Raw genomic sequence first — 20,843 nt, forward strand, 5'->3', positions numbered from 1 at the left:
AAATCTCTCTAGTTAAATGAGCCTAAAGTTGTACAGGCTGACAAGGAAGTCCACCACAATAGTATATGTAGAGTATGTGTCACGGTGTGGTTCACTTCCTGTTGTATTTTGTAGTTTTCTGCCACTCGTGTCCCCGGGTAACTTCACTTCCTGCCTTGTCCCGTCATCCCCTGTGATCGTCTTAATAGTTTACACCTGTGTCCAATCACCTGCACCTCCCTTGTGTATTTAAGCCGTGTGTCTCCTGTGTCACTTGTCGCGTCATTGTCTTTCGCCACGCATGTCATTGTCGCTTGTTGTGGATGTGCTTAGTTTCTTGCCTGCTGTTTTTCCTCCCGGTTCCTGTGTTTTTGGCTTTTGACTATTAAAGTCCTTTTTGTTTCCCGCAAAGTCTGCGTTTGGGTCCTGCCTCCCACCCGCATCCCCTGACAGTATGTGTTTTAATTGAGAGATCACAAGCTATTCTGATTATTTAGGAAAAAAAAGAACTAAATTTCAAACTTGGAAATTTAGGCTATTTGACGTTGATACTTAATACATCAATATATTTTTAGGAATCTGATGAGTATGTTTGTAAAAATCCTTCACTTTTGTTTAACTTGCTTGTTACTTGTGTGTCGGTTAGAAGCGGCATTTTTAATTGTGCAAAAATTGTTTAATACTATTTATAGTTCATGTAATACACATTTGGGACTAATTCCACCACTAAACAACTGCAATTACCAATTGTCCTCAAAAAAAACTTTAAGTCTTTAAACATTTGTTCATAATCAAATGAATCTATGGTTCATTGGGAAACATTTCCTAAATAAATCCCTCTCGAAACAAAACCTATTTTATTTGTAGTACGTGATATACACAATGAACCTCACCCATGCCTATGTGAGAAGAAGACAGGTGCTTTGTCTTTAAGATGTGCCGGCTGCACCAGGGCGGGGGGGGGCTGCCTCAACGCGCGACTTGCATTGGTTTGTTTCGTGCTACCTTACCTCCCCTCTTATCCCGGGAAAAACCAGCCCGACGATGCTACTGGACGATGCCTTCAGTGAGGCGCGAGGGAACGGCATGACTTCACCACGTAACGTGGAGCACTGCAAAAACAAATCCTCAAAAGCAACTTTATACAGTTTTGCGTTTCAACTTGAAACCTAATTCGAACGCCTGGGGGGTGGGGGGGGATGTTTCCAACTCTCGAACATTATATCAGAAATTATCTTTCTGATAATTTATCACATGGTTAATGTTAATTCTGGAAAAAAAATCCCATAAGATGCTCGCATCCCAGTGAGTTGACGAAACATTTCCCACATCAAAATTTAAATAGTAAGAACAAAATTCCTTGTCCTGTCTTTTTTAAATGCAGATGGGAAAAAAACCGTGTCATGAGAGGGGGAGAAATGACAAAGGGAAGAGAAGAAGGAGAGAGCCGCGTGAGTTGAGGGGAGGCTGGAGAGGGAGGGCCGGACGCATGACATCATCCCCTCAGTTTCCCTGCGCGGACAGCGCTCTGGTTTCTCCAAGTGCGCACGGCGGCTGCTGCTGAGGGAGCGACTCCTCCTGCCGTACCCAGACGCGTCCTGAGCAACCGGCGCTCCTCGGCTGGATATTAAAAACAAAAACAAAAAAAAACAAAAACAATATTAAACCCAAAAGAGGAACCAGGGGAAGTGCTCCTCACTGGACCCGCCACAGGGACGCACACGTCCAACACAAGACCCGGGGATTATTGCTTGCTTTAAAATTCTGAAGATGTGAGGGTTTATAAGCGGAGAAGAAAGACAGAAGAAGTCCGAGGCTGACTAAAAGGTAGGTCTTCGCGTCCCTTTCTCTTTTGGATCTTGGCTCTGTCCGGCCACTTTTGACTGCCGGGTTTTGTTTGTTTTTATACAAAGGGGGCTGGAAAATTCCAATCACGGCTTTTCTAAAAGCTCGAACTGAAAACCAAAATGTGGGGAAAGGCTATTTAGAGCGCGAGATCAGTGCTTTCCTCTGTCGTCTTAACACCCGCACACAGAGAGACGCAGGCAAGTGCCCGAACAGGAGCACCATCTCAGAATACCGCAAAGAGGCTTGTTCGTGTTCGTGCTGGAGCGCAGCGTGGCGAAGGGGAGTGATGCTCTATAGTCCGGGACGCAGCGGGGGACCCGACTGTGCCGCCGCAAAACTGCAGCCTGCTTGCTGCTGCTGCGTCTACCGGAGAGCACCGTGATATCCATCATTCTGAACGGCGGGCGGAACACGCACGGCTCCCGCTCTTTATTCCACCACTGAGAGTTCGTTACAATTTTAATCTCACACATGAGAAATAGAAAAAAGACGGGGTGGTTCAGCAAAGACGAGGGAATACCCCCCCCCCCCCCCCCCCCCCCCTCCTAAATGCATCCAACACTTGTATGCGATGTATGACAATGGAGCATAACGCATATATGTGAATCATCTTTTTTTTTTTTTGGGCGGAGGTGTGTCTGTGTGTGTGAGTTGACGTGCGTGCGTCCGTCTGTGCTTGTGTGTGTGCGTATATTTATCCGTGCAGGGTTTTGGGGTGTTCCATCTAACAAGTGCATCTCCAGGGGGGGGTCATTAGCCAAGTCAACCGCTAGAAGCGTTGCATTCCATTATATCCACTGATATGGACATGCCAGTATAGCACGAGACAAGCAGTTCTTATAAGCTTCAATAGGAAATGCAGTTTTCTATTTTTCATCTCTCTGTCCCTCATCTCTGTCTCAGTTTATAATCAAGTTATAGCCTATAAGTGTTGGACTTTTTAGACTACTGTAGTCTTGATCTTATAACGCTGCAAATCACGTTGTCAATTGCATGTAAAGGATTTGGGGTAGATTCGATGTGTGCAACTCGGCTTTACCTCAGCCCCACCAAGGTGGAGTCACCACGGCTAGGTGGTGTAATGCCGTTGTCGAATTAAGACCCTCTTGTGTGAATAATCATTAGTTAAATATTTGATGTTGTTGCATGTTAAATCCTAATTGTAAAAAACAAGGATATCTCAGTTTTAAAACTTTCAAATTGGTCATCGTTTAAAAATAATTGTTTACGTGGTGTCTTTTTAAATCCCTTCATTATCACGGATGCTCACAATTACTCACAGAATCTGCTCCCACATGTGAAACGCAGCATTAGACTAAAATGATACATGATGATAAAGAATCGTCCTATGTGTGTTTCCATTATTTCTGCAAAACCTGTGCAGACGCCACTCGCTTTTATGCCTTTTACATCATTCGGACTCATTACCCGATACTGTGTTAAAGCTTTACTGAATATTTTGAAAATGAGCTCATGTTCTTTTAAAGGAACATGTTGAAACGTTTGGTACTGGTAGTGCATTTTCCATTTTCCTTCCCATGTTTCGATCGCAGCAAGTGCATCCTGCGTCTGCAGACCTCATAAAATCCAAAGGAGAGAACAAAATCTCGCCAGGGCCCGGGTTGTTAAAAGAAAATGCCATTTATTCATTTTTCTTTTTTCCTGTGGTAACTTAGTTTTCATTTTTTATGGTTCCTGGAAATGGCTTAGAGGCTAGCAGTGCAAAGTAATGTAATTACATTTATGATGTTGCTGTGTATTGCAATTCCCTGTTATGCTCCGTCACATGAGAAATTTTGAGTGACACACACACACACGCGCCCAGAAGCATCAAAGCAAGGCAGGTAACATCCAACACTGGATTTTTATGAGAAGGAACACACGACCCTTGCTTGCTCCCAACCTCCCTGGGTACCCGCAGTCCCTTCTAAATCATATGCAGACATATGCCACCACAGATTTATTCTGGCAACCAATCATATGGTTCCTGATTTGAGGCGTTTCCATATTTCATGCATATGAAGTAAAAAAAATAGTTTTGGATCATGCAAGAAAGAGATTAAAATATGTCAAATATAGCAAATACACAACCTTTCCATTCACTTTCTGCTTGTCTTTGTGATGTAAAATATATTTATCCATGACAGGCTTGTGGTTTTTTTAGGCTGTAAAATGCTATTATTTCAGATAAAAATGTTTTATACTTAGTGTCTGTATGTGTCCTCCTTTTTATATGAAGGCGCGGTCGCACTCAATGATCACCATGGCAGGTGGAAGGCCTTTTGGAAGGGCAGCTATTACTGGAATCCTTCCCACAGACTTAATGGGCTGGACATATTTTATGAAGCATCTCCCCACCTAGTGTTTGCTCATAGAGCACATCAACCATACAGGACATGCTTGGAGGCATGTGCTATGTTCTTGAAGATCATAATGGTGCTAGGGAAGAATTTACGGTTCTTTACTGGTTAGAATAAAGTGTAAGGTGTATGAATTACAGGACAGCTTAAGTTACCACTTTGATGAAAGGGCTAATCAAAGAAACACTACTCATACCTTGAAGAAGCTTGGTAGCAGATAGCTACAATATGGAATCCTAAGGGTCCATCCAGCACATTTTTTTTTCTCGCTCTCCTCCTTTTTTCTTTTATTGGCTTGTATACTTACAGTTTGACACGGCATTGAATCACAATGATCATTGTGAGGCCCATTAAACCACAGAGTGCATGGCGTCACCTTTTGGGGAGGGAGCTCCTGTTAGACACGGCAAGGTTAGCTCTTCAATGTGTCCACCTTCTAACATGGCATCAATCAACTGGCCTCTCTGTATGTATGAGATGGGTGATTGGATGGCATGCCCAAGCATCCGTTGTTTTCTCCTGCAGAAATGCACTTCAATCATGCTTACCTGTCACCAGCCTGGCAGTAAAGCTCCAGATATGTGAAAAAGGTTTGACGCACATTGCAAATGCACATGGTTGCAGACGTTAACCTGTTGACAAACACAGACACACACACACACACACACACTTTTCTACATTTAAATGTGAAGTTTTAAGTCGCATTTTTGCAGTCTCATTACAGGCCAGGAAACTTTAGTGAGTGGCCACATCAAAATGCATTCAGTAAAAATGGAAGCAGATGCGGATGGCTCACCGAGATGTTTAAGGGATTCGAGAGGCAGAAAAGAGAGTGGGAAGAACATATTTAATCATCAGCAAACTTCCTGGAGAGCTTCGCCCATATGCACTGCGGCAGTCTAATTACCCGGAAAGTGCTTGTTAGCTGTCACCTCCAGACAAACAGCAGGCTATATTTTCTCTTGTGTTGTATTTGAAATTCAAAAGTAACTACAATTTAATTTCAGATTGTAGCATTTTATCCCATCTTCACCTCCACTACTTGCTTGGAAACAAGTTATTCGGTAGCTTATCAAACATATCAATGGCCAGGGTAAATAAAACCAATGTAAGATTGACATCCATAACCAATCTCCAGTGGATGCCACTATGGAGATCATTTAAATGGAGTTTATGAATCTAATAAAACAAATAATAGAGGCTGTATAATGTGACAAAGTATTTTCTGTACTTCTGTCCAACACTACCATAATGCACAGTAAATCTTGTCATGAAGCATACGGGTCTCAAATCCAAATGCAAATGAGGGCTGGCATAATCTAACAGCAGAGACAGAAACTTCCTTGTGTCTTTTGAACCGCAGTTTGTCACTTCAAATGGCTAAGATATAAGCTCTTTAGAGGAAGTCTTGACTGCCAGAATGAGGGCAAAAATGTACTATTCACAAGTTTCCCATGAACATTCTGACCTCGTTTATGCCCATCACAGAACTTGACACTTTAATGGCTTTGATGTGTACACACTTTCTTGGTACACGCCCAACATGTCAGGAAAGGAAATGATCGGTGATGTTGGAATAAAGCAATATTACTCCTCCATAACCTGGAATTCCATAAAGAAATGACTATTAATCACTGACAAACTGAGTTGAGGTTAAAGCTGCATGTTGAGCGTTCAAAGGCTAATTGCAGTTCTGATGTGTGTGTTTAGAGAACTCAAGAATATAGGGGGCATATCAGTCAACAGGTCAACTGGGGGAAACTGTAATTTGTGCTATACGTCTAATTCAGAGAAACCAACATTGGCTGACTCCCATCAGTGAAAGGCATCTGAGTAATGACCAAGAATATATGGAATGGTTGTGACGGTTCCTTTGTTTCTGACAGATGAGACGCTCGTTGTTGTTTGCGTTTTTTGCATACGGTATGCAGCATTCTGGTCACTGCTACTACTCGCCCGCCAGAATGTCCTTTTTGTTCCCAATGCTTATGACAGAAGTTTTCAAATTGTAATCTTGCAGGTCCCCCTGAGACAAAATTGAAACAACTGCACCTAACAACCTCTGGTCTATGTAAAAACTATTGATAGTACAACATTCATTATGATATAATGAGATTTCTTTCTGTGATTTTTTCACAATGCACACCAGATACAATCGTCCTTTGGAAAGTTTCCTCTTAAAATATATGTATAGTGTACATGTGACTAGATTTAACTAAATTGCACAATTTGGCCGTTAACGGTTATGGATTTAGCAGCTAAGGTCACATTACTACTCAAGATATCGCCGTAAGTGAAACTAAGCCTCTGTGCCTCATACGACTACCGCAAACCTGCTACTTAGTTTGAAATCCTCTGCTGAACCAAATGGAAAATGCAAATGTTCCCTGACATTAACATTATACATCCAAACATTGTGTTTTGACTACTGCAGCTTCATGCCATACAGCTACTAGAGAAATATTGAAGAAAACAATCCCGTTTTTAAAATGTGCCATTCTCAGTAACTACCGTGAATGGCTTAGAAACTGTGGTCTTGGGACTCTGTATTGCCGTATGCTTTGCAGCTGACATTATTGAATAAGTTGTCGCTGTACAATTGCAAATTTTGACACTATGGGGAAATGCATGAAGTAGAATTTCAGTTGAAGGGTCTTAAGTTTGGAACTAATACCACATTCCTCCCTTGTTTTAACCACTTGGACACAGACTGTCTGAATAACTATCAAGCTGTCTGCGTTTGCAAGCTTAGCAGGATGTTTTACAGAAAGCAGACAATTAGGAAACATCTCACTAAATGTGAAAGATGTAAATCTCCACAGGGAGAGAAGCGTACAGAGGGTGATTCACCAACGCAGCCACCAGAAGCCCCTGAGGGTCGTGCTCTTGAAGGTCATCCCAGGATTTCACCTCTTTTGACCATGACGACAACTCCATTGTGCATTGCTGGATGTTTTCCATCATTCCCCATTCTTGTGAGTGGCTGCTGATAGTGGGGGTCTGTGAGGATGATGCATCTTGACAATGGCATGAATAACAAAATGCTTTCTGACCCGTTTACAACTATTCAGCATTATAGCCAAGGGATCACAAAGAGTGAATGATTTAGAAACTCCCTTAGTGATTCATTTAGCCTGAATTTAGAACTGTACTGTAACTTTACCGTCGGACATGGTCCTCTTGTGGGATGACTGGGTCGTCACCGGGAGTGGGCGGATTGTGCAGGCAGTGACTAGGAAGAAGTGTGTGAAAGACAGAGAGAGAAGAGCATTGGCGGTGGCCTTGTAAGTTTCCTCTGCAGGGCCTAATAAAACCCTCACAGGCTAGCATTGATCCCTCCCAGAATAATCCATTTAGACTGAGCGTTCCTGGCCATGTGGGGCCTCTTCAATTATTTATGTCAGAATGCTGTGCAAGCTTCCGTTGGGATGCAACAATGTGCCCTGGGAAACATGTGAACTGGATTGCAGGAGTGCAAGGGAGATGCAGAGGGTGGAAAAGGAGAAACGTCAGGTGGATGGAGAGGACTGGTTGGTGAGAGACGCGCGTGACAAAGGGAAAAAAGAAGGAGAAGTGCAGGATATGGAGTTTTTGGTAGGTTGTAAATGAATGGAAAAATAGTTGAGAAAAAAGTGGTGAAGGTGAGGGGACGGAGTGATGGGAAACATGGGATGTACAAACAAAAAATGGGATTAGGAGTTATGGTAAAGAGGGATGAATGACAAGTTTAAGAGGAGACAGCTGAATAAGACCAGGTCAGAGGGAAGAAATAATGAAAGAATGATGATGCAACAGGAAGCCCAAAAGTGCAAAAGACACAAGAAGTAGAGTCAGAGAAAAAAACATTAAGATAGGTATGAGGGAGAAAAGACAGAGGAATAACTGGATTAAATTAAGAAGGAAAGTTGGAGGAAATAAAAAAGGAAAGAAATAAGAGACATTCACTAACAGACCTAAACAAAAGAGGTGGGCAAAGAGGAAAAAAGTAGGTGAAAGAAGAAAGGGAGAAATGGAATGGGAGATTAGCAAGAACAGTTCAGCAAGCAGGACAGGAAACTAGGTGGAATTTTAGATGAGACAAAGAGGAAGCGATGATTGGAAATGAGGCAGGAATAGATGTCGGAATAGGGTGGAGAAAGGGACCTTTTTAAAGTAAGTACCTTTAATTATACACTTGAAAAACCACACTCAATAATGACATTTTGTAAATGTTAAGTTTTGTTTGGACAAAATCTAAGAAAATCTTCTTGTATGGTCAGATAGTTTTCTATACTGGAGAATGAGCAACAAATCAACTATTTCAAGATGACAGAACACAAAAGATTTGGACAAGATGATTCATTAATTGGTTCATTTCTTTCATAGTTTGAAGACAGAATTTGTTTTTTGCACCATACTGACTCTGTACGCGTCACGTCATCTGCTACATCTGCTACCTTCCCTCTCTGCCTGGTCTTTGATCCAGTATTTATTACTGAGCTTTCTTCCCATTGCTGTATTTCCCAGAACTCTATTAGCTTCCCACCAATTGCCCGCTAATGAAGATTATTGTTATCCATTGGAAGAACTGGATTTGAAACTTCCTTTAGGATTTTTCACAAATTACATCTGCCACATTTTAAGAGGACGTACACACATCTCTAAACTTTGTAACATCTCCTAAACTTTTCCTGAGGACATTTTAGACAAATTTCTGTAATCTGGACATTTTCTACTTTGTGCATCACCTCTTTTGTTGATTGAGTATCATTGTATTCAGTATTATGGTGATTGTCATTTTAGAAGGTCCTCTGCATGTATCCGTTGTCTTAACAATAAGCATGCAGAGATTTGATCACAATTATATTTACATTCATAATCATGTTACGTGGACGACCCCTTTGTTGATTTCTTACAAATCCCAAACGGAAAAGCAGCCTGAAAGGAATGGGGCTTAGTCCAACAGTAGCCTACTTCAACAACCATGCAATTAAAGGATAAAACTATTGTCTGAGTCAAACAACCTCATCGGATGCATGGGCTAACAGTGTAGCGGCACAGCTAATAGCTAACATTAGCATACCAGCAGGTTTCTGTTTAATTAGTAGGACCCCATTTTCCGGAACTTGTCGTTCTCTGCAGAAGCCCCCATGGATTTACTATTTGTCCACAGCCATTGATTAACGGATTCTAGTAATTGTTTTGCCTTTGCTTGATTAAGAAACCTGTGGTTTCTCCAGAGCTCAATAGCTGCCTCTGATGCCAGGACTCCAAACAAACTCCTAACACAAACAGTGTTGATGCCTTTGAGAGTGGATGTTGATGTTGCTTTTCAAACTGTGGAATTACCGGCATGTTAGGAATTTGACGGGTGCCTGTTTTCTTTTGTCTCTCACTTTTTTGAGGGAAGTTTAAGAGGTATGGGGGGGGGGAAGAGTGTATCACACTGTGGAGGAGTGGATGCATAATTGTGAAGGGAGTAGCACAGGGGGGTGATGGACAGCTTTTGGAGCAACTCTGGGTCATGTTGTTGAGCGAAGGGATTTGGAGAAAGTGAAGATAAGGGGTTGGAGGTAAGCAAATATATATCTCCTTCCATAAGCCGAACCTGGTTCATGTCAGACCTTTAACTTTCATTAAACGCCTCACAGATGCAGGTTGGGAATTTAGCAATCTCCCCTCTCCCATGACACACTGTCTGAACTCTGACTCTAATCCCAATAGTAAGTTCAAAAAATAGTCTTCTTCTCCTTAGCTTTCATTACCAGGAACATTGTATTCCCTGGAAGAGTGAGAACAATGTGTTGCTTGTTCCGTCCAGATGTTCTATTCAATTCCCAGAAACATTCACGTTCTTTTAGAGCAGCACAGGGCCATCTCCATTTGTGAAGTTGAACTCCCAGTAATGTAGGATGTTGCTTCACTTCAGCTGGTTTAAGTCTTCTTCCTGCCAGTTTTCCAGTTGTTTATATCTGATTTTGATTTTAGGTCGAAAATGTTCTGCCAAGAAGTACAACACCTTGCCAAAATATGCTCTTAGCATGCTTCACTCCATTCCATTTCTCCCTTGCTCTTAGATATGCTGATCATTTTACGGTCAAAGGTTTTGTTAGGGGCCAGCATGTGTGTTTTGTTGATGTAGGAGATGAAATGAACGAATACTCTTTGAAAGTCTCCCAATGAGGGCTGAATGCCCCAATACCTCCATCTAAACTGGGAAGTTCTGCAGGGCAGGCTAGATGTAGGAAGTAGGACTTTGATACTGGCTCCCATTGTGACGGCTAACTTAAGGCCACAGTCTGCTGCCTGATTTGTACCTTTTCGTTGAATCAGTTTGAGCTGTGAGCTACAGGAAGGTCTACTTTAAGGTAATTTATTTCTGCTGTCACACTGTTGGGTGAAGAAGCAGTGACAAACGTGTTGGTTATTTCCAAGGACTGGCAAAGTGCTGGCCGGGCTGATTTTCTCTGAGGAAGTTGGCTCTCTGTTTAATTCATGTCCTTGGGAGGCGCTTTGCTTTGTGGTATACAGTGTGGCAGGCGAGCTAATGAGAGGTAAACCTATATGCCTCTTATTCTCCATCTGTTCCCTGCTTTCTCACACTTTGTGACCCTGAACCCCGGCCATCCCTCTCTTTCTTTTAACAACTCAAAGCCCTTGAGTGAGAAAAAGCATGAAGTGCACACAGAGTTTCCTCTAAATCGGCCCCAGCTTGCACTGCTTGTCTGAAATGGAAACATTGCTTGGTGCCCAAATGAATCAGTCAGACCTTTGACAAACCCCAAATGGGACTGCCGATTTCTCAAAGCTGTCCCGTTCATCAGTTTGATTCATTTTTCTAGAGATGGAAGGCATGTATTCTTCTCATGTGGTCTTTTTTCCCCTCCTACTACATTTACGACCATCGAGTTAGCGGGGGAGGCTAAGTCACTGCGTTCACACTCCAGTGTTTGAAAAGAAAAGCAGTTCAGTGCAGCACCAGTGGCAAAGCTGTGAGCTCTAAAACAGTCCAAAAGACGGACAGCAGAAAGACAGGCTATGCTGAATTGCTGACCTCTCTGCCACCGCAGCTCAACTACATCCTCCAGCCTTTTCCTCCTGCCGTATACCTTTGTAAAGTGCCCTTTTAATTGACACAAAGAATAAAAGCACCCTGGTTATCTGCTGGGCTGCTCTTGTTTCATGTCAATTGAGTTCACCCCCCCCTCCCCCCCCCCCCCCCCCCCCTGCTCCCTGTCCATCATTCCTCCCCTCTGTGTCGTTTCCCTCTTGAGTTATCCGTTATTGTCTCTGTTTTTCTCTGCCTCCTTGTTTCTGTTTCATCCAGCCCCCCTCTCTCTCTGCCTCTGCCTCTCATTTAGCTCAAAACCATTCCCCACTGATTGCCTGTGTTGTTTCTCCCCGCCTCTTTCCTCCATGTTGAGTTATTTACATCTCCCTGTTGTCTCACTTGTCTCCTGTCCTGTCTCCCCAGTGCTGCTCTCTCCACGGCTTGGACCTCAAAAGTTGCACACGTTAGCTTTGTAGTTTAATCATTAGACAGGGATCTCACCTTAATAATATGTAGATTGAGATTTGGAAAAAAAAAGTTATTTAAAAATTTGGCCCATTTGTACAGGAAGCTGTTATCTATAATCTTAATGATTTACATTTTGTAAAATGGAGACTACGTTTGTAATGGGTTTTTATGAATTGTTAGCTGAACATGATCATAGCGATCTGAAAACCAGCTATGCATATCATGAACATAAGGCACAAATAGTGTTGATAAAGTCATAATAAATCATTTCCTTGGGTTAGACTATAAAATAAGTAGAATTTACTCTTTTATCTCTTTCAAGATCAAGCAAAATGATTCCACTTAATTGGGTTATATGCCTTATTAAAATGTTTGTGCAGCAAACCTATGATCCTTAAATCCTTTGCACATAATATTTTCACTGAAAATCATGGAATTATTATTAGCCAAGATTTTATGCTTTAGAAACCATTTCAACTTTGATGAAAGCTCAACAAAATATGTTTAATGATGCACGAGAATACACAGAGTTTAATAACTAAATAGGTCATGTTTAATTGATAACTTACAGTTGATCATAGCATATCACACTGCCTTAGCGATACCAGTGACGTCTGGCTCGCTGAACGTCTACCAACCAGCAAATCAACCCGTCCATCTCTGGCACCCTCCATTACTGAGCTATCTGAACATCCATCTGTTATCGCGGAGTCCTACTTGACTCTGGAAAGCTCCCTCCCCACCCCTCTGCTCTGCCTCGCATGGAGAGGTTTCTTTGACCGACACGTATGTGCTTCCTATGTTCAGGCCCTTCAGCCCTTAAAAATGAACGGGATACATTTTCAAATACATCTGTTAGGATAGCTCACTCCCTCAATACTGTGTGTTTTCATCCTTTTTCAGTGTGGTCATGAGCAGGTGAAGACCGCGGGCAAACTTTCCCTCGAGAGAGGAGGCAAGACTGACAGGAGACAGATACATGGGAAATGTACATTTTAATGGAACTGTTGATAAGCAGGTCTGCAGGTTATATATATATATATATATATATATATATATATATATATAAAACCATATATATATATATGTATATATATGGTTTTGTCTATCATGTTGATACTCGTATACAAGTTTGCTGGTGGTGATGTTAATACAAAATCAAGAACAGCATTAGTATTGGCTAATAATCTATTGCTATATTAAAAAATGACTTATCAAAAGACTTTACGTAGCGTAACTTTGTCTCATTACAGTTCAGTATCGGTATGTTTCTCTCAATATGTTACCTTCCCAAAATAGTGCACATCTGGTCATTGGTCCCTTCATACAAATGCAGTCCCACTCAACATTGATAGTCACCCAACGTAACTCGATTCTGTCACCGAGATGTGGCTTTAACCTTTGTGCAGTTTTTCACTGGCGCCCTTTGTTTTCATCTATTGTTCTTGAAGGCAATTATGACCATCAGACAGGCCCATTAAATATTTAGCTGCTGCTTTCACTGGCTTCACAGGAGCACACACCACAGATGTTCAAAGTCTCTTTCTCTGCGGCACGGACGTGCATAGATATTTTGAGAGCAGTTGTTAAATGACATGAAAGTCACTGTTTGACACAGGGCTGGGCATGTGTATGTGAAGGGCAAATAAGGGCATTTTTCTATGTCCTTTAGATTGTGTTGATTTCTGTGTTTGTGTGCGAGCATGACCATGTGTTGTATTTATGTTTGTGAGGTATGCTGTATTTATTGCTATAATCATTTCCGCTGTGTACGTGTATTTTTCAGTGGCTCCCCTTGAGATTACATAAATGGTCAATATTGGAAAATAAATGCAGGACGGCTAGGAATCATTAGTTGCTTCAGAGGATAACGTATAAGCTCTTCTGCAATTGATTTATCCATACACACAATGTGTGACAATAGCCTTATCGATTATTTTCCTTTCACTGCAACATCCAACACACTTCGTCCAACATGTCACTTGCAAGAAGGCAGCAAGGCAACACATCTCTCCGCCTCTCAGCGCCAAGCATTGATCCCCTCCATCCATGCAACCGCCGCGTCTCCTTCTAGCCAATACAGGCAATTCAGGTGCTCAGGTAGCTGCTCAAATTGGATCCTCATATCTCTGCTGGATCGGATATGCTTTCTTCTTTAACTTAGCAACTCGTGTTATCGCAGCCCCATCACCTCGATGTTCAACCCCTCCTTGCAGACCTGTGTATTTCCCCCGGATTGAAAAATAAACTGCTGTCCTCCCTGTCTTCAAGGGGGGAGGGGGGGGGGGGGGATTCTTAGACCTAAACTGTAAGGGACCTATTTCTGTCTTGTCTTTCCGGTCCAAAGTCTTTCAGAAACTGGTCAACAAACAGTTCAATTACCAACTCCGGTACAACAGTATTCTCATCTCCACACAATGGGTGTAAAATGACATGATGGGTTCCAGCGATACAAATAAAATACTTTGTGATTCTGTAAACCACACTATTCTGCTTGACAGGCTCAAGGACCTCTGTGTCTCTGTATGGCTTAACAGGAAACATTCACTTTTCATGAATTTGTGCAAAGTGAACTTATTCCTTTTTAAATCATGTTGGTATTCCAAATTGATATTTCTTTACAGAGAAGTGGTCATAGAGCAAAGGTAACCTCGGATGCAGTTACCAGGAAGTCATCAAAGTAAAAATACTAATAATCATGCTATAAGTACATGTCATCATCATCAAACATCATTATAATTTATTTATATTACTATAACAGCCAAGGGTCGTACAACAAAATGCAGTTTTGGTCCATTTTCTACACAACAAAAAAGTTCACAGCAGCAGCAAAACAATTTAAAAGCAAAAAAATGTACATGAGGGAAACATTGTCCATCAACCATCCCCATGTTTTAGCATCGCACATCATTGAGTCCGCCTCCTCTCATTGTGATCGCCGTCCAGGGCTCTGTCCTGCGGTCTGCACGTCAAATGCAGCTTGATCCCGGGTGCCACAGCGGAGCCAGGTCTCTGTAAAGATGGGGGCATAACAGCCTCAAACCTCCCGTTGCCGTGTTTGCCTGAAGTCTTATTTCAGTCATCTTATTTTCCTGCAACTGGACATCAGACAGCTCGGATAAGACTGGTCGATGGAATAGCCTCAGGCCCAAGCTTCCATCTCAGCTCTGCCTCTGAAGGGGGGCAACTCAGCCTTTGGTGGCGTTTCTTTTGGCTGGCGGGAAGATGAAGTCATAGTCAAACATTTCTGCATTTCGCTGAACAAATACTCGGGTGGTGGTTTAACACTTTTGATTTTAATTATTTTCATAAAAATAAAAATATATTTCAGTGACAAAAAATTAGTTATGAGAACTTTAACACCGTTCACTTTCATTCATATATTACCAATTCACTTCATACAGTTAATATGTATTTCTTACTGTGTAATAGTCTCTTTGGTTTCCTTTTATTGAGTGATATAGTACAATAATAATATGTGCATTAATTCATTTGATTTTCCAGATTCTTTGCTTAGTAAGGACAATTAGTGTCTGCTCTACTGTCTGAAGCCCAACTCTTCTCTGCCAAATACACTTTATAAAATATAGATCTAGTCTCTTTGACTAGATCTGAGCAGCTTATACATAATTAAAACAGCTAATTCCATGTTCTGTCTTTTTTCAAATCATTTGAACTTGTTTTTTATGCAAATAGCCACTGTGGATGACTATAACAATGTATAAGGATAACATTTACACCTTTTGATGGTGTACACTAAGATCATGTCGATTCCCATCTTATCTTGGACGATGGTGATAAAAGTCTTTTCATGCAGCTCCTGAAACAATCCAAGCTGTGACACAAAACCGTGGTATGAAATAGTGATTGTATGTTACGTTGCACGCCATTCAGTCTCGACTCCAGAGAGGGCCTCAAGTTCTTTATGAACCAATAAGCAGAACAGAAATTAAAATGTATTTCTAATGTTGGTTGGAATGAGACTTTTCTGGAATTCAGATTTTCTGATTACATCTATAAGTGTGTAGCAATGGCAACACATCGTTCTTGTATCACACACATCTCTCTCCCTCCGTTGATGGAAACCCAAATTGTTCCTAACAGCGGGCAAGTGTTCTCCGGCATTTCATTTGCTTTAACCATTGTGTGATTGACTGGCATGATGAATAGCTTATTGCCGTAAATATAAATGTCAAGGCACAGCTAAAAGTTTGCTGTTTGAACTCCCACTTGTCAGCTTTGATTCCACATTAAGTGCATTGGTCCACAAACCATTTAAGGATGGACCATTAAAGTCCCACCTGATGCTGGATAATATAGTCAAAAACATGTCAAGTGCAGCGTTAATGCTCAAGATTACATCACTGGTAAGGGCCGCCATTCGGTAATGTTTTATTACAGTGGAGAACGTATTCATACTTATGTGCAACTGCAGTATGTTAATTGATGAAAGTACTTGGTTTGAACGGCTATCTAAGGTGTATGGATTAAAATGTGACAAACTTTGATATGTGCATGTAAAGGCCAGCCAGCTGACCCTCTCTTAGTCGTTGCCTAATGGCTGATAATAACGAGGGCATCTTTGCGGAGATGACATGTGCATGTCCTTTACCGGGCTCACACACGGGAGGGAGACGGCCTGTGCTGACTGCCCTTCAGAATACCGGGCCTGACATTAATCTTTAAATGACTGTTGCCTTTTCCCCAAGACTTTCAATCCATTAGTGGACACATTTTAAGATGGAGAGAGATTGCCATAAACTTGAAGGCGGAGAGGATGAAGGCAGCAGCTGCGTGCATGTGTATGTACAGGGTGGGGTGGGATGGTGGAGAGAGCGCAACGGAAAGGATGATGTCAATGATAATGGAGGAGGAGAACAGAGAGAGAACGAAGGAGAGACAGAGAAAGGTTGAGGCAACATACCAGCATCAGAGAGAGAGAGAGAGAGGGGGTTTGATTGGCTGGCATTATTTCAGCCTCTTTTGGTTGGTTGGAAGACAATCTATTTTGCATGGAAGGAGTTTCTTATGTTCCACCCTCCAGTGGAGATGGTGGGCGATGAAAGCATGGTATGGGCTGGTAGGGGATTGGCAGTTTCTGGGTGATGTTCATAAGGCTGATTTCTTATGTTTTGTACTGGAAAAGTATTTCACGAGTTTTTTAAAATGTTGTTTTTATGGTCAAGAAATAACTAAAAATGTACAAGTCTTCTAATCCAGTTCTGAATTCTCTCCTTCTCTCGTTTTAACACAGCTCTTCGTTCTTTTACTCTCCTTCTCCAATGTCCTACAATACGTCTCACTCCTCTGTTCTTTATATCGTGATCGCAGACCTCACTCCCTGCTGATGCCCTTCTTCTACGCCTTCCGTTCCTTTTAAATTCATCTATCCACCTTCATCTTTCGTTCTCCATCCGGCTTTCTCCCATAATCCTGCTTTGTTGAATGAATTCTCTTCTAATTTTTCCTCACCCTCCTTTCATCTCTTTCTGCACTGGAGGACTGACATCGCTCACGCTCCCACTTTTTTATTTTCTCCTGTTCTCCTCATATTTTCTATTTTCTGTTCTCCGTCCTCTCTCTCTCTCTCTCGCCTTCTATACCCCCACCCCACCCTCACCTGTTTCCTCTTTTACTCTCAACCCTCTTGTCTTCCCCAAATCCTCCCATCACTTCGTCTCCCTCCCTCTGCTACTCCAGCGGCGAGCTATAGTGACTCTGACATCATTACCCTTGTTGTGACAGGTTTCATTTGTACCCTGTGGACCGATACATCAGCCTGACTGATAGTTCCGGGGCCCGGGGCCAGCGGAGCCCCGCCCACGAAGCGACAGAGTAACAGACACAACAGTCCTAAAAATCACCTGGGTGGCATTCGATAGTATTCCATTACTGATAGGTCAAGCTCAATACCGGTTCAAGACATGCCCTAATCGTTTGCTTGCTTGAAGCAACAGTGATTGAAACAATAGTGATTGAACAAAATAAAAAATCCAAACAGTATGTAAGTATTTTTCTTAAGACAAAATGTATATTGAATGGCTTTTGTCATGTAATAAACAGTTGGTCTGTCTGTTGAATCAATCACAAAAGGAAATCCTGCTCGAAAAGGTTCTCTAATCCTCGGACACGTCTTGAAATGATATCATATTCGTTTGAATGGATTCTGATGAATGTTTTAGGTTGTTTCAACACTATTTCTGATCCAGCTTAGCATATTTTATCCACAACTAAGTCGTACAACTTCCAATTGCATCACTCTTATTATTTGTTGTGAGTATAGTCTTTTTTTGTCATTTTATTCCAAATAATGGTTTATATTTATTCCTTAACAAATGTAAGTAATGCATTTAGTTAATACAGTTCCCTTTGTATTTTTCTAGGTAACAATTTTAAATACAAAGTTTTAACTGTCATTTAACTACACATGATTGTCACTCAGTTCAGATTGCATCCCTCAAGACAAAACTGTATTACAATCCTTGCAACACAAACAAACTAATAAAAGTATATATGTATATGTCTGTCTATATGTCTATTAATAGGGTCCCCTGGGCAAAAATATTAAGATGTATATAAGACGTATGAAGAATTGTATTAACCCTGGGTTTTATTTTCATAAAATATTAGATTTAGTTATGTGGATGATACAATCCATCAAACGCAAAAGTCAAAATAACAATGATCCAGTAAATTACTACTATTAGAACCATTAAACTAAAAGATGTCTTTCAGTTTTTTCAGAAATTAGACATCTTGCAGTCAACCCTAACCCATTTCCGTGTCTGCCACATCGTTAATCCAGCCAATACATCAACAATATCTCCAGACTCTGAGCCCAATTGATTTGTGGTCAAATTAATGTGTGGTGTATGAGATTGCCGGCATCCTCTGTGGTCAGACAAAAATAAATCCACTTGAGTGCAGAGCTTTTAATGGTTGAACTATCCTGTTCTTTCACAATGGAAAATATCCCAATTGCCTTACTTCACTTGTACAGAGTAGAAAGCTTGGAAACGTACTATTAGGGAAGAATCAGAGGGGCATTTTACAGGCACATGGACCACCGTCAAATGTAAAATCAAGGTATTTAGAAAAGGCACTTTGGGAGCGGTTTGGAAATATAAGTAGGTGGTGCACAGAAGCCGAAATCCTGCATCACAATATTTTCGTCATGATATAACGGGATTGGATTTTTCGGATTTCTTAATTCTTTCATTTTTAAAATTTTACTCCCTTATCAATTACCTTGGGATATTATGTGTTTTTGTCTGTGGAGAACATAATTATCACAGTGCAGCCTTTCAATAGTAAATCCTATTGCTAAATTACTAACTGTTAATTTTGTTGCATAGTAATTATGTTCCAAATAACCTTTTTTTCAATTAAGCCCGTCATAATATGTTCCTTAGAGCTCATTGAAGAGTCAATTTAGTCTTCTCAGACATCTGAGGCCTTAGCGCAGAGTAAGGCTCTCTGTTGGCTCACCAGAGGTGTTTTTTAGCCAAACATCTGGCTAGATTTTGCGTTAAATGTCCATTTCTGTGTGAGTGCATACACATTTCAGCCTCGTTCTTGTGTGTGTATGTGAGAGTCGGCGAAGGCGACTGACCACACATAGGGGACATTAATCACTCTGTTTTTTTTTATTCCCTCCGCTTCATGGACTGTGAGTTGAGGTCTGATGGATGGCTTGTCTCTCAGCCTGAATTCCGATTGCAAGGCTGTAGCCTATCGACAGGCAACAGGCGCTTTGGGGAATACCCAGTCTACCCCAGAGTCCGTACAACTGGACACTGTGTGTGGCTCCTACTGTATTTTACAGTACATCCACAATGAAGGTAGATGTACTGTCTCTGTTAATGCTGTAGTGCACAGTACAAACACGCAGCACTTCAGTCGCAGATTTTCCAGGTGCCAGGATGTGAATCATTTATTTAAGGCACACTGCTGTGACCAGATTCTTTTTTTGGCTTAACCCTGAACAATGAATTACAATAATCTAACCAAGATTAAATATATGAATGATGACCTTTTCGAGATCAGGTCGAACAGGTCCTTTTTTAGATGCTCCTTTGCTGATAAAGACATGATAGAACAACCCTTGTGACCTACTTTTCATTTTAAAGGTCACTGTCAAATATAATACCCAGGTCTGTCACAGCAGTAATAACATCTCTATACTGGGAGCCAAGCAATATTTTCCAAAAATAGAACATTACGCTCAACACTGCTCTTCCTTGAGGTATGTACCAACAGTTGATTGCATTAACGGCTATCAAGAAAATTCCTGATAAATATCAGATCTCCATTCTATATGGGTCCTTGAATGTCCTGTAGCAAACAGTTGTAGCTGTACAGCTGAACCAAGCATCACATTCGGCAGTGTAACAGTTAAGGGGCGTCCCCTCTCAATACAATACACTCATAACAAAGATTTGCCATAGATTTCAAAGGCTCACACTTCTTAGGCCCTCAGTCAAGAATCGATGAACATACATACAGAGAGAGAGAGAGAGTCATCTGTTTTAGTTGCATACAAGCATGGTGAAGTGAAGTGCATTGTCGTATTGAATTTTGAGAGTTACAATTAGGAAAAATAAACAGTGTCTGAAAACGCAGCTCGGACCTGTCCTGCTCGTTCCCCCTCTATGGCTCCTCCCTTTTCTTGTATCTCAGTAACTCAGTGTCGTCATTCACCTAACCTTCGTGGCCGAGTGGAAGGTTTCTTTGCGCCTTCAACTTGTTCTTGGCACTGCAACGCAAGGGAATAAACCTGGAAGCTTTCATTATGAGGCGGTTAGCAGATCTGACAAAGTCTGACAAACCGCATGCCGAAACTTCGATCTCCCAAGGACAATGCACCTTTGGCGGGAATTGAATGTGGATGTGCCTGTGAAAAATCTGATTTTTAAATATCAAATCAGATAACAGATGTTTACAGATACCTGGGTAGGTGACCCCAATGCAGAGTGAACAATGAACGTAAAAACAATGAAATCTGTGACATGCTAACATTCCAATATAGAGGCCTACTATAAACGCTCCATAGCACCAGCATGTTACATCAATGTACTCATTGTAACCCGAAAGAGCAATAGACAAAATGCAGAGGTTCTGACCGTAGTCATGTGACCATAGAACCATACAATAGTATC

At 41.4% G+C, this 20,843-nt stretch overlaps 1 protein-coding gene across 3 annotated transcripts in view; it reads left to right on the top strand.

Annotated features, from left to right (window-relative positions):
- Positions 1 to 1,469: 1,469 nt before the first annotated feature.
- Positions 1,470 to 20,843, top strand: part of ptprsa (protein tyrosine phosphatase receptor type Sa) — a 198,195-nt gene continuing 178,821 nt past the window's right edge. For 2 of the 3 annotated variants that reach the window (XM_078108268.1, XM_040185255.2), the window contains exon 1: positions 1,470 to 1,806. The gene's annotated coding sequence lies outside the window, so the exon portion shown is untranslated. The remainder of the gene's footprint in view (positions 1,807 to 20,843) is intronic. The other variant, XM_078108270.1, reaches the window with a different exon arrangement.

This window comes from Gasterosteus aculeatus, chromosome 8, assembly GCF_964276395.1.
Source record: "Gasterosteus aculeatus chromosome 8, fGasAcu3.hap1.1, whole genome shotgun sequence".
Classification (NCBI taxonomy): domain Eukaryota; kingdom Metazoa; phylum Chordata; class Actinopteri; order Perciformes; family Gasterosteidae; genus Gasterosteus; species Gasterosteus aculeatus.